Source organism: Hyla sarda, chromosome 3 (assembly GCF_029499605.1).
Source record: "Hyla sarda isolate aHylSar1 chromosome 3, aHylSar1.hap1, whole genome shotgun sequence".
In the NCBI taxonomy this organism is placed as follows: domain Eukaryota; kingdom Metazoa; phylum Chordata; class Amphibia; order Anura; family Hylidae; genus Hyla; species Hyla sarda.
Window position 1 is genome coordinate 252,564,021 of NC_079191.1, and position 12,258 is coordinate 252,576,278.

Below are 12,258 nucleotides of genomic sequence, written 5' to 3' on the forward strand. Positions count from 1 at the left end.
CAGAAAAACGCATGTCAATGTGGGTGGCCAAATGGATAAGTTCATGCAGGTTGGCAGGAATGTCACGATTCGGCTGGCTGGAGGTGGATCCTCTGTGCCAGAGAGGGATTGGCGTGGACCGTGTCGGTGGACAGGTTCTAAGTTGCTACTGGTATTCACCAGAGCCCGCCGCAAAGCGGGATGGTCTTGCAGCGGCGGTAGCAACCAGGTCGTATCCACCGGCAACGGCTCAACCTCTCTGACTGCTGAGATAGGCATGGTACAAGGGATAAGGCAAGAGCAAGGTCGGACGTAGCAGAAGGTCAGGGCAGGCAGCAAGGATCGAAGTCAGGGGCAACGGCAGGAGGTCTGGAACACAGGCTAGGAACACACAAGGAAAGGCTTTCACTGGCACAAGGGCAACAAGATCCGGCAAGGAAGTGCAGGGGAAGTGAGGTAATATAGCCAGGGAGCAGGTGGAAGCTAATTAGGCTGATTGGGCCAGGCACCAATCAATGGTGCACTGGCCCTTTAAATCTCAGAGAGCTGGCGCGCTCGCGCGCCCTAGAGGGCGGAGACGCGCGCACCAGAACATGACAGCCGGGGACCGGGACAGGTGAGTGACTTGGGATGCGATTCGCGAGCGGGCACGTTCCGCTTTGCGAATAGCATCCCCGCCGGCAGAGTCAGTGCAGCGCTCCTGGTCAGCGAGTCTGACCGGGGCGCTGCAGAGAGAGTAACGCTGCGAGCGCTCCGGGGAGGAGCAGGGACCCGGAGCGCTCGGCGTAACAAGGAATTTGTCGTGCGGCCAGCACATCCTTGATGTTACTGGATAGGCCTTTTTTAAAGGTCGCGCAGAGGGCCTCGTTGTTCCAAGATAATTCAGAGGCGAGGGTACAAAATTGGATGGCGTATTCTCCTACAGAAGAATTTCCCTGGACCAGGTTCAGCAAGGCAGTTTCAGCAGAAGAAGCTTGGGCTGGTTCCTCGAAGACACTACGAACCTCAGCGAAGAAGGACTGTACAGTGGCAGTGACAGGATCATTGCGGTCCCAGAGCGGTGTGGCCCATGACAGGGCCTTCCCAGACAGGAGAGTAACTACGAAAGCCACCTTCGACCGTTCTGTAGGAAATTGGTCCGACAACATCTCCAAATGTAGGGAACATTGTGACAGGAAACCATGGCAAAGTCTAGAGTCCCGATCAGATTTCTCCGGCAGGGACAAGCGGAGGCCAGGAGCGGGCACTCACTGCCGAGGAGGTGCAGGAGCTGGCGGAGGAGATGGTTGCTGCTGTAGCTGTGGCAGAAGTTGCTGTAGCATGGCGGTCAACTGCGACAGCTGCTGTCCTTGTTGGGTGAACTGTTGTCCAAGTTGCTCTATCTGTTGAGACTGCTGGGCGACCACCGTGGTAAGGTCAGCGACAACTGGCAGCGGGACCTCCGCGGGATCCATGGCCGGATCTACTGTTAGGATTCGGCAGGCTGGATGTGGATCCTCTGTGTCAGCGAGGGATTGGCGTGGACCGTGTCGGTGGACCGGTTCTAGGTTGCTACTGGTATTCACCAGAGCCCGCCGCAAAGCGGGATGGTCTTGCTGCGGCGGTAGCAACCAGGTCGTATCCACCGGCAACAGCTCAACCTCGCTGACTGCTGAGAAGGCGTGGGACAGAAGGACTAGACAGAGGCAAGGTCAGACGTAGCAGAAGGTCGGGGCAGGCGGCAAGGTTCGTAGTCAATGGCGATAGCAAGAGGTCAGGAACACTGGTAAGGCAAACAATATAAACGCTTTCTCTGGCACAAGGCAACAAGATCCGGCAAAGCAGTGAAGGGGAAGTGAGGTTATATGAGCAGGGAGCAGGTGGAGGCTAATTAGACTGATTGGGCCAGGCACCAATCATTGGTGCACTGGCCCTTTAAATCTTAGAGAGCTGGCGCGCGCCCTAAGGAGCGGAGCCGCACGCGCCAGGACGTGACAGCCGGGGACCGGGACATGTGAGTGACTTGGGATGCGATTCGCGAGCGGGCGCGTCCCGCTATGCGAATTGCATCCCCGCCGGCAGTGTCAGTGCAGCGCTCCTGGTTAGTGGGTCTGACCGGGGCGCTGCAGAGAGAGGAACGCCGCGAGTGCTCCGAGGAGGAGCAGGGACCCGGAGCGCTCGGCGTAACACAAGTATATTTTCTTATAATGACTAGAGATGAGCGAACTTTTCAAAAATTTGATTCGGCCGATTCACCGAATTTTCCAGAAAAGTTTGTTTCGATCCGAATTATAAAACTATATTAAAAAAGGCTATTTCTAGCCTACATACAGCCTCTATAGGGATATAGAACACTTTGCTGTGTTCTAAAATGCATATGGAGTGTGCTGGGTTAGTGAAATAATACTGTTATTCAGAATAACATGCAGATTACCGGCATCGCTTTTAGAATCACTGCCGCACAGCAGCACAATGACAGAGCCTGGTGGTGGCATCAGTGTCAGGACACCATATAGTGACTGAATGACACAGCGTGGAGGTGTTGGCAGCATGAGGAGACCATATAGTGGCTGAATGGCACAGCGTGGAGGTGTTGGCAGCATGAGGAGACCATATAGTGGCTGAATGGCACAGCGTGGAGGTGTTGGCAGCATGAGGACACCATATAGTGGCTCAAAGACAAAGAATGGTGGTATTGGCAGCATGAGGACACCATATAGTGGCTGAATGGCACAGTGTGGAGGTGATGGCAGCATAAGGACACCATATAGTGGCTGAATGACACAGCTCGGATGAGGTTGAAGCATGAGGACACCATATAGTGGCTGAATGACACAGAATGGAGGTGTTGGCAGCATGAGGACACTATATAGTGGCTGAATGACACAGCATGGAGGTGTTGTCAGCATGAGGAGACCATATAGTAGCTTAATTACACAGCATGGACATGTTGGCAGCATGAGGACAACATATAGTGGCTGAATGACACAGCTTGGATGAGGCTGAAGCATGAAGACACCATATAGTGGCTGAATGGCACAGTGTGGAGGTGATGGCAGCATGAGGACACCATATAGTGGCTGAATGACACATCTTGGATGAAGCTGAAGCATGAGGACACCATATAGTGGCTGAATGACACAGCATGGAGGTGTTGTCAGCCTGAGGAGACCATATAGTGGCTGAATAACACAGCATGGACATGTTGGCAGCATGAGGACACCATATAGTGGCTGAATGACACAGCATGGACATGTTGGCAGCATGAGGACACCATATAGTGGCTGAATGACACAGCTTGGATGAGGCTGAAGCATGAGGACACCATATAGTGGCTGAATGACACAGCATGGAGGTGTTGGCAACATGAGGAGACCATATAGTGGATGAATGGCACAGCCCGGAGTTGCCAGCAGCATGAGTAGGCACTAGGCCTTCACAATCCCTAAGATTAGAAGATGAATTAAGAAATTTAAGCAGAAGATTTTGGATAGCGGGTGCTACCTATGAGAAAATTTGAAATGAACAGACCCAGGCCCAGCAGAGCCATCAGTTTTTTTATTTGAAATTTAAAACAACCTTTGCGTGTCCCGGACCCCAGCGTGTGGGTACGAAGGACCAAATCCAACAAGCCCCCACAGGGCTCATGTGGCCGTGAGATTTAGGCGAAACATCTCCATTGCCCTGACCGGCCATTGTTTCCAAGACTTCTCACCAAGGCAAACCATGTGAAGAACAGCGTGACACCGCCGAGACCTGCACACATGGAAGGGCCACTGAGACTTGTCCGGGCAGTGGAGGCTTAAAACACAGAGGTGGATGTGGAGGCGGAGTAGCACACTGTCGCAGGACCAACGGGCTGACTGAGTGTAGCAGGAAGCAGCATTGAGTACACACCAGGGCTTCAGAATCCCAAAGAAAAAACAACCATTTTTAAAATAATTTTAAGAATATTTAGGATAGCGGGTGCTACCTATATGTTGCATGAATGACACACCCTGGAGTTGGCTGATGCATGAGTACACACTAGGGCTTCACAATCCCTCAAAAAAAAACACAACAATTGTAGAAATTTATTAAGAAGACTTATGGATAGAGGGTGCTACCTATGAGAAAATTTGAAATTCCCAGACCCAGGCCCAGCAGCGCCATCAGTAAACCATATATTGCCTGAATGGCACAGGCTGGAGTTGGCTGATGCATGAGTACGCACCAAAGCTTCACAATCCCTAATAAAAAAGACAAACATTTTTGACGAAAAATTTTAACGAAAATTTAGGACAGCGAGTGCTCTCTATATATTATCAGAATGACGCAGCCTGGAGTTGGCTGCAGCATGAGGAGACCATTGAAATGTGTGATTTTTTTATTTGAAATTTAAATTAAAATTTTTATCCCAGCCGTGTGGGTACAAAGGACCTAATCTCACAAGCACCCACAGGGCTCATGTGGCCGTAAGATGTAGGAGCAACGTTTCCATAGCCCTGACCGGCCATTTTTGGTTTTTGTACCTTTGTTTAAGAACAAGCGCATATCCAAGAGTCCAGAAGACTCTATAATGCAGGACGGTGGACCACCAAAAGACATTCTTCTATAAAAGAATTTTTTATGAAATAAAGAAGCAGAGTTCATCCCTCTCCGTATTTTTTTTGAAAATTTTACTTAAAAAATCACACGCAACAATCGTTCAATGGTGTAATGGTTATTATTGTGGAAAATTCAAGTTTATTACTATCTACTTATTAATTATCAGAAAATTAGAAAAAAACACTATCCAAGAGTGTTTAATAACCCCATACATTGCACCATAAATGTTGAAATTTTAATTAAGCATGTATGTATGTATTTCAAAAATCCTAAAATTAAAGGCCCAAGCCCAGAAGCATCAGGAAGTCAAGTACTTCCTGAAAGACACAGGAGCAGTCAGGAGTAGGCATCAGCAGTACCCAAGAGGCTTTAATAACCCCTTACATTGCACGATCACTCGCGAGATCGAGCAATAACAGCTGTGTTATGCCCTCAGATGTCCGGGGCTGCACGCGCGCTACACTGAACGGACCAGCGTGTGTCTATCTTTCACCGACAGGTGCCGGTAACCCGCTGAACCCCCTTCGCGATAGGGATCAGGGATTGCAATTATTAGCCAGGAAAGAAGAAGCACAACTAAGCGCCGGTCATAGGCTCGGGTTCATTAAGTCTCTGCCCTTTGTACACACCGCATGTCTCTACTACCGATTGGATGGTTTAGTGAGGTCCTCGGATCGGTCCCGGCGGGGTAGGAGAAGGCCCTAGCACAGCGCCGAGAATTTAAAGATCATTGTTGAAATTAGAATTAAGCATGTATTAGCTACTGCTAAACTTCCAAAAATTGAAGGCCCAAGGCCTGAGGCATCAGGGAGGCAAGTAGTTCCCGAAAGACACAGAATGAGTCAGGAGCAGTCATTCGCAGTACCCAAGAGGGTTTCATAACCATCCCCTTACATTTAAAAGTCAATGTTGAAATTTGCATTAAGCATGTATTTAGCTACTGCTAAACATTCAAAAATTGAAGGCCCAAGGCCTGAGGCATCAGGGAGGCAAGTAGTTCCCGAAAGACACAGAATGAGTCAGGAGCAGTCATTCGCAGTACCCAAGAGGGTTTCATAACCATCCCCTAACATTTAAAAGTCAATGTTGAAATTTGCATTAAGCATGTATTTAGCTACTGCTAAACATCCAAAAATTGAAGGCCCAAGGCCTGAGGAATCAGGGAGGCAAGTAGTTCCCGAAAGACACAGAATGAGTCAGGAGCAGTCATTCGCAGTACCCAAGAGGGTTTCATATCCCCTTACATTTAAAGATCAATGTTGACATTTGCACTAAGCATATATTTAGCTACTGCTAAACATCCAAAAATTAAAGGCCCAAGGCCAGAAGCATCAGTGAGGCAAGTAGTTCCTGAAAGACACAGGATGAGCCAGGAGCAGGCAATCGCAGTACCCAAGAGGGTTTCCTAACCAACCCCTTACATTTAAAGATGAATGTTGAAATTTGCATTAAGCATGTATTTAGCTCCTGCTAAACATCCAAAAATTAAAGGCCCATGGCCAGAAGCATCAGTGAGGCAAGTAGTTCCTGAAAGACACAGGATGAGCCAGGAGCAGGCAATCGCAGTACCAAAGAGGGTTCCATAACCCTAATTGATAACCCAAGAGGGTTTCATAACCAACCATAATTGGGAAATGTTGGTGTAGCAGCTTGGTGAATCTACTCTGAGGCATCTGGCATTGGTGGCTGGAAATCCTGGCTGATCCATCCCTGATTCATCTTGACAAACGTCAGTCTCTCCACATTTTTAGTGGACAGACGAGTTTGCCTTGGGGTGACTATGGCCCCGGCCGCACTAAACACCCGCTCTGAAGACACACTACTGGCCGGGCAGGACAGCTTTTCCAGGGCAAACTCTGCTAGTTGTGGCCATAAATCAAGTTTGGCTGCCCAGAAGTCCAGCGGATCTTCAATGGTTGTTGGCATGGCCATGTCAAGGTATGCCACCACCTGCTGGTTCAGGTCTTGCTCCATGTCTACCTGCTGCTGATGAGTTGCTTCACTATGCGGGTGAAGAAAGCTACTCATCAGCGACTGTAGACTCAGGCCGCTGCTGATTGAGCTGGTACTGCTCCTCCCACCTCTCCCCTCCCCAGCAGCCATGGCAGTGGAAGGTGAGCACAGAGGGCCCCCCCGAGTCAGACCTGCGAGTGGATGGACCATGTGGCCGAAAGGCATCAGCCAACTGACTACGTAGAATCTCTCTGTAGTAGGTCAGTTTGTCCTCCCTCTCAGTGGGTGTAAAAGAGGCCCCCATTTTGGGATGGTAACAGGGTCTAATAAGGTGGAGATCCAGAAGTCATCCCGCTGACGAATTTTGACAATTCGGGGGTCACTATGCAAGCAACTGAGCATGCATCGTGCCATTTGGGCCAGTGACTCGGAGGGACTACCTGCCTCCATCTCCACTGCATACTGCCACGGTGTGTCTGGGTCCTCTGTCTCAACTTCCTCATAACCCTCCAGCTCCTCTGGCTGCTCCTGCTCCTCCTCTCCTGTCTGAAGACTAGAAACATCAGCCATCTCATCCAACCTAAACTGTGCTCCGCTCTGCCCCTCATCATCCTCCTCCTCCAGTTCAGCCCCCACAGGACTCATTCAGCCTTGAGATGTAGGCGCAACGTCTCCATTGCCGTGACCAGCCATGGTTTCAATCATTTGTTGTAGGAAATGTAGGAGTGGAATTACGTCGTTCATGGCGTAATCCAGGCGACTCACAAATAATGTGGCTTCCTCAAAGGGCCTCAGCAAACGGCAGGTGTCACGTATGAGCTGCCACTGGTTCACATTGAAGTTACACAGGGGAGTACTCCTATCTGCTTGGATCATCAATTAATCGGTGATGGCTTTTCTTTGTTCGTATAGTCTGTCCAACATATGGAGGGTGGAATTCCAACGTGTGGCAACGTCACAAATAAGACTATGTTGTGGAATACCGTTCTGAAGCTGAAGCTCAAGGAAGGTGTGCTTGGCGGTGTACGAGTGGCTGAAGTGCATGCACAGTTTCCTTGCCATTTTCAGGATGCTTTGCAAATGGGGGGAAGACTTGAGGAAGTGCTTGACAACCAGATTCAACACGTGTGCCATGCAGGGCGCATGTTTCACACTTCCTTTCGCAGCGCGGACACGATGTTCTTCCCGTTGTCTGTCACCATGGTTCCCATTTCCAGATTTCGTGGAGTAAGCCATACTCGGATTTCTTTACGAATGAACTTTAGCAGTTCCTCCCCTGTGTTACTCCGTTCACCAAGGCAAACATGTGAACAACAGCTTGACACCGCTGTGCCCTACACACATGGTACGATGAATGGCAACCGAGATTTGGATGTGCAGTGGAGGCTGAGGACACGGTGGAGCATGAGGAGGTGGCGTCGCACACTGTAACAGGACCAACTGCCTGGGAGCGAGAGCGTGGAGGAGGAAGCGGTGTGACCTGTCCAAGTTGCTGTTGTGGCTGTGCAGGAACCACATTTACCCAGTGAACCGTAAAAGACAAGTATTGTCCCTGCCCGTAGTTAAAGCTCCACATGTCGGAGCTGCCGTGCACTTTTGAACACACCGACAGGCTCAAGGACTCGCCCGCCTTCTCTTGTACAAACTTATGCAGGGCTGGTACTGCCTTCTTCGCAAAGAAATGACGGCTTGGGACTCTCCACCTCGGCTTGGCACAAGCTATCAATTCTCTGAAAGGTGCAGAGTCCACCACTTGAAAAGGGAGGGACTGCAACACCAGCAACTTGAACAGGAGCACATTCAACTTCTGCGCCGTTGGATGAGTGGGCGCATACTGTTGTCTCTTGGACATGGCTTCACCGATGGATTGTTGGCGGAATGGCTGACTAAAAGCGGGAGAAGCAGGAGCGACAGAAGGAGGGTTTGACACAAAGCTCCCTTCGGCTGAGGTGGTGGAGCCAGGTTGATGCAGCAGGCTGGACCACTACATCGGAGCCACGGTTCTCCCAGGCCACTTTATGGTGGCGAAGCATGTGTTGACGCAGGGCCATGGTGCCGACATTGGGACCCTGGCCACGCTTCACCTTCTGCCGACAGATCTTGCATGTGGCTAAGTGAACCTCCTCCGGATGCCTTATGAAAAACTTCCACACCGCCGAGTAGCTGATTTTCCCACCCGCAGTCCACACTAATTGACTGCAACTGGCGCCGTCTCCAGGAACCCCTGTTCCATTACCTCCCGGAAAGGTAGGCTGCCGCAAAGCAGGTGGTCTCCCCCAGGCACGTTTGGCTCCTGAATTTCCACTACTGCCACCACGCTGACTGCCAACCGTGCTACTGCCTTGCTGCCTCAAGGGAAACCTGCAACTCTATTCTCCTGATAATGATGAAGCCCCTTCTGCACCCGGCTCCCAATTGCGATCGGCTTCATCATCATCATCATCAACAGCTGTGTGCACGTCACTGATGTCCTCCTCAGGTTCCCCAACAGTGTCTGCTTCAGGACCCTGAACACTTGCAACACCACCTCCCACGTCACTCTCCGCATCACTACTTGGCCGCATAGCGGAGCAAGCGGCGCATGTCTCCTCCCCTTCTTGGCTGTCCAGTAGCTGCTGACTGTCCTCTATTGGATCGTCCTCAGTAAATAGTGGAGCTGAACCCACAGCATAAGATACTTCTTTAGGAGAGGGAACAGCATAGGACAAAGGCAATGGGAGGACACGGACTGCTCCCGGGCCATGCCAACTAAGGGTTGTGTCTGAGGAACCCACCGACTGTTGACTGTGGGTGTCAGATGTCACTTGTGATGATGTGGATGAGCGTGTTAACCAATCGACGACGGCAGATGGGTTGCTGGTGGAGACAAGACCGCTGGCTGATAACGGGAGCTCAGGCCTCTCGCTGCGACTCCTGCTGCCACTCGCCCCAAGTCTGCTGCCAACTCTGCCTGAAGTATTTAGGCCTCTGCCACTCCTCTGTGCACGTCCTGGCACTTCTCTGCCTGACTTAGTGCGTTTATGAGGGTATTACAATACGCTACACTACTCTTTAAACAGTATTTGTCTAGAACAGCAGCAGGTGATTACTTACGGCTGTCCTTGAACAGTATGTAGACCCTTGACAGACTAACAGGTACTAGATGGTACAATACTTGGATGTACGTATGTGGTATGCACTGATGAGGGCAGTAATATGCCTAACTATTAGCAGAAAAAACTCTGTATTTTTGTAAAACACCAGCCGGTGGATACTATTGCTTGGACTTTGACGATTTGGAGCACCTTGACAGATTAACAGGTACTAAATGGTAAAATACTTGGATGTACGTATGCGGTATGCACTGATGAGGGCAGTAATATGCCTAACTATTAGCAGGAAAAAAATCAGTATTTTGGGAAAACACCAGCCGGTGGATACTATTGTTTGGACTTTGACGGTATGGAGCACTGTTACGCCGAGCGCTCCAGGTCCCTGCTCCTCCCCGGAGCGCTCACGGCGCCTCTCTCCCTGCAGCGCCCCGGTCAGACCCGCAGACCGGGAGCGCTGCACTGACATTGCCGGCGGGGATGCGATTCGCACAGCGGGACGCGCCCGCTCGCGAATCGCATCCCAAGTCACTTACCCGTCCCGGTCCCCGGCTGTCATGTGCTGGCGCGCGCGGCTCCGCTCTCTAGGGCGCGCGCGCGCCAGCTCTCTGAGACTTAAAGGGCCAGTGCACCAATGATTGGTGCCTGGCCCAATTAGCCTAATTGGCTTCCACCTGCTCCCTGGCTATATCACCTCACTTCCCCTGCATTCCCTTGCCGGATCTTGTTGCCTTGTGCCAGTGAAAGCGTTTAGTGTTGTCCAAGCCTGTGTTACCTGATCTACTGCTATCCATATTGACTACGAACCTTGCCGCCTGCCCCGACCTTCTGCTACGTCTGACCTTGCCTCTGCCTAGTCCTTCTGTCCCACGCCTTCTCAGCAGTCAGCGAGGTTGAGCCATTGCTAGTGGATACAACCTGGTTGCTACCGCCACAGCAAGACCATCCCGCTTTGCGGCGGGCTCTGGTGAACACCAGTAGCCACTTAGAACCGGTCCACCAGCACGGTCCACGCCAATCCCTCGCTGACACAGTGGATCCACAACCTGTAAGCCGAATCGTGACAAGCACCTTGACAGCTTAACAGGTACTAAATGGTACAATACTTGGATGTACCTATGCGGTATCTATGATGAGGGCCTATTAGCAGAAAAAACTCTGTATTTTTGTAATATACCAGCCGGTGGATACTATTGTTTGGACTTTGACTGTATGGAGCACCTTGACAGCTTAACAGGTACTAAATGGTACAATTCTTTGATGTACCTATGCGGTATACACTGATGAGGGCAGTAATATGCCTAACTATTAGCAGAAATTTTATTTTTATTTTTGTAAAACACCAGCCGGTGGATACTATTGTTTGGACTTTGACGGTATGGAGCACCTTGACAGCTTAACAGGTACTAAATGGTACAAACAATTCTTTGATGTACCTATGCGGTATACACTGATGAGGACAGTAATATGCCTAACTATTAGCAGAAATTTTTTTTTTTTTCTTTGTAAAACACCAGCCGGTGGATACTATTGTTTGGACTTTGACGGTATGGAGCACCTTGACAGCTTAACAGGTACTAAATGGTACAATACTTGGATGTACCTATGCGGTATGCACTGATGAGGGCAGTAATATGCCTAACTATTAGCAGAAAAAAATCTGTATTTTTGTAAAACACCAGCCGGTGGATACTATTGTTTGGACTTTGACGGTATGGAGCACCTTGACAGCTTAACAGGTACTATATGGTACAGTACTTGGATGTACCTATGCGTTATGCACTGATGAGGGCAGTAATATGCCTAACTATTAGCAGAAAAAAAATCTGTATTTTTGTAAAACACCAGCCGGTGGATACTATTGTTTGGACTTTGACGGTATGGAGCACCTTGACAGCTTAACAGGTACTAAATGGTACAATACTTGCATGTACCTAGGCGGTATGCACTGATGAGGGCAGTTATACATGCGTAACTATAAGCAGAAAAAATTGTTTAAAAAAAAGAAACAGTCGGTGAATAGTATTTTTGGGACTTGCACAGTATGTAGCCAGCCCCTTGACAGATTAACTGGTACAAAATGGTGCAAATGCACTACAGTCCACTGAACAATCAAGTATTTCTGAACAGCAGCAGGACCCAACAGTGCAGCACCACAAAAAAAAAAATCCAGGGATTAAACCCTAAATTGCACTCTGTCACACAATTCTGAGCAGCAGATGATTTGTGGAGCAAATAAAAATAAACTCAATTGGGCTGAAAAATGAGGAGATAAGATGCTTCAGAAAGTTCAGGCAGCTTGGAGATCTGTATGAGGCAGCTGACAGCTATCTGCCCCGCTCTGCTGCAATGCTCAATAACGTGAATAGGAGGTTTAGCTATCAATGATCCTTCTCAGTGTAACAGCACAGCACTCTGCACTCCTGTCTTTCCCTGATGCTGATGTGACTAGCAGTTGCAGTGTAACGCTGTGGTATGAGCTATTCACACACACGCAGTCCCGTCCTCTCCATCTGAGTGCATAGATGAAATGAAGAGAGGCAAGATGGCCGCCGATTATATAGGGGCTGTGACATCACAGGGGTCAGTGAACACTGATAGGCTGCATCTCACATGTGATTCAGGGTCAGCCCGCCTACCTTCATTACCGCCGCTGTTTCCTGCCCTCCCA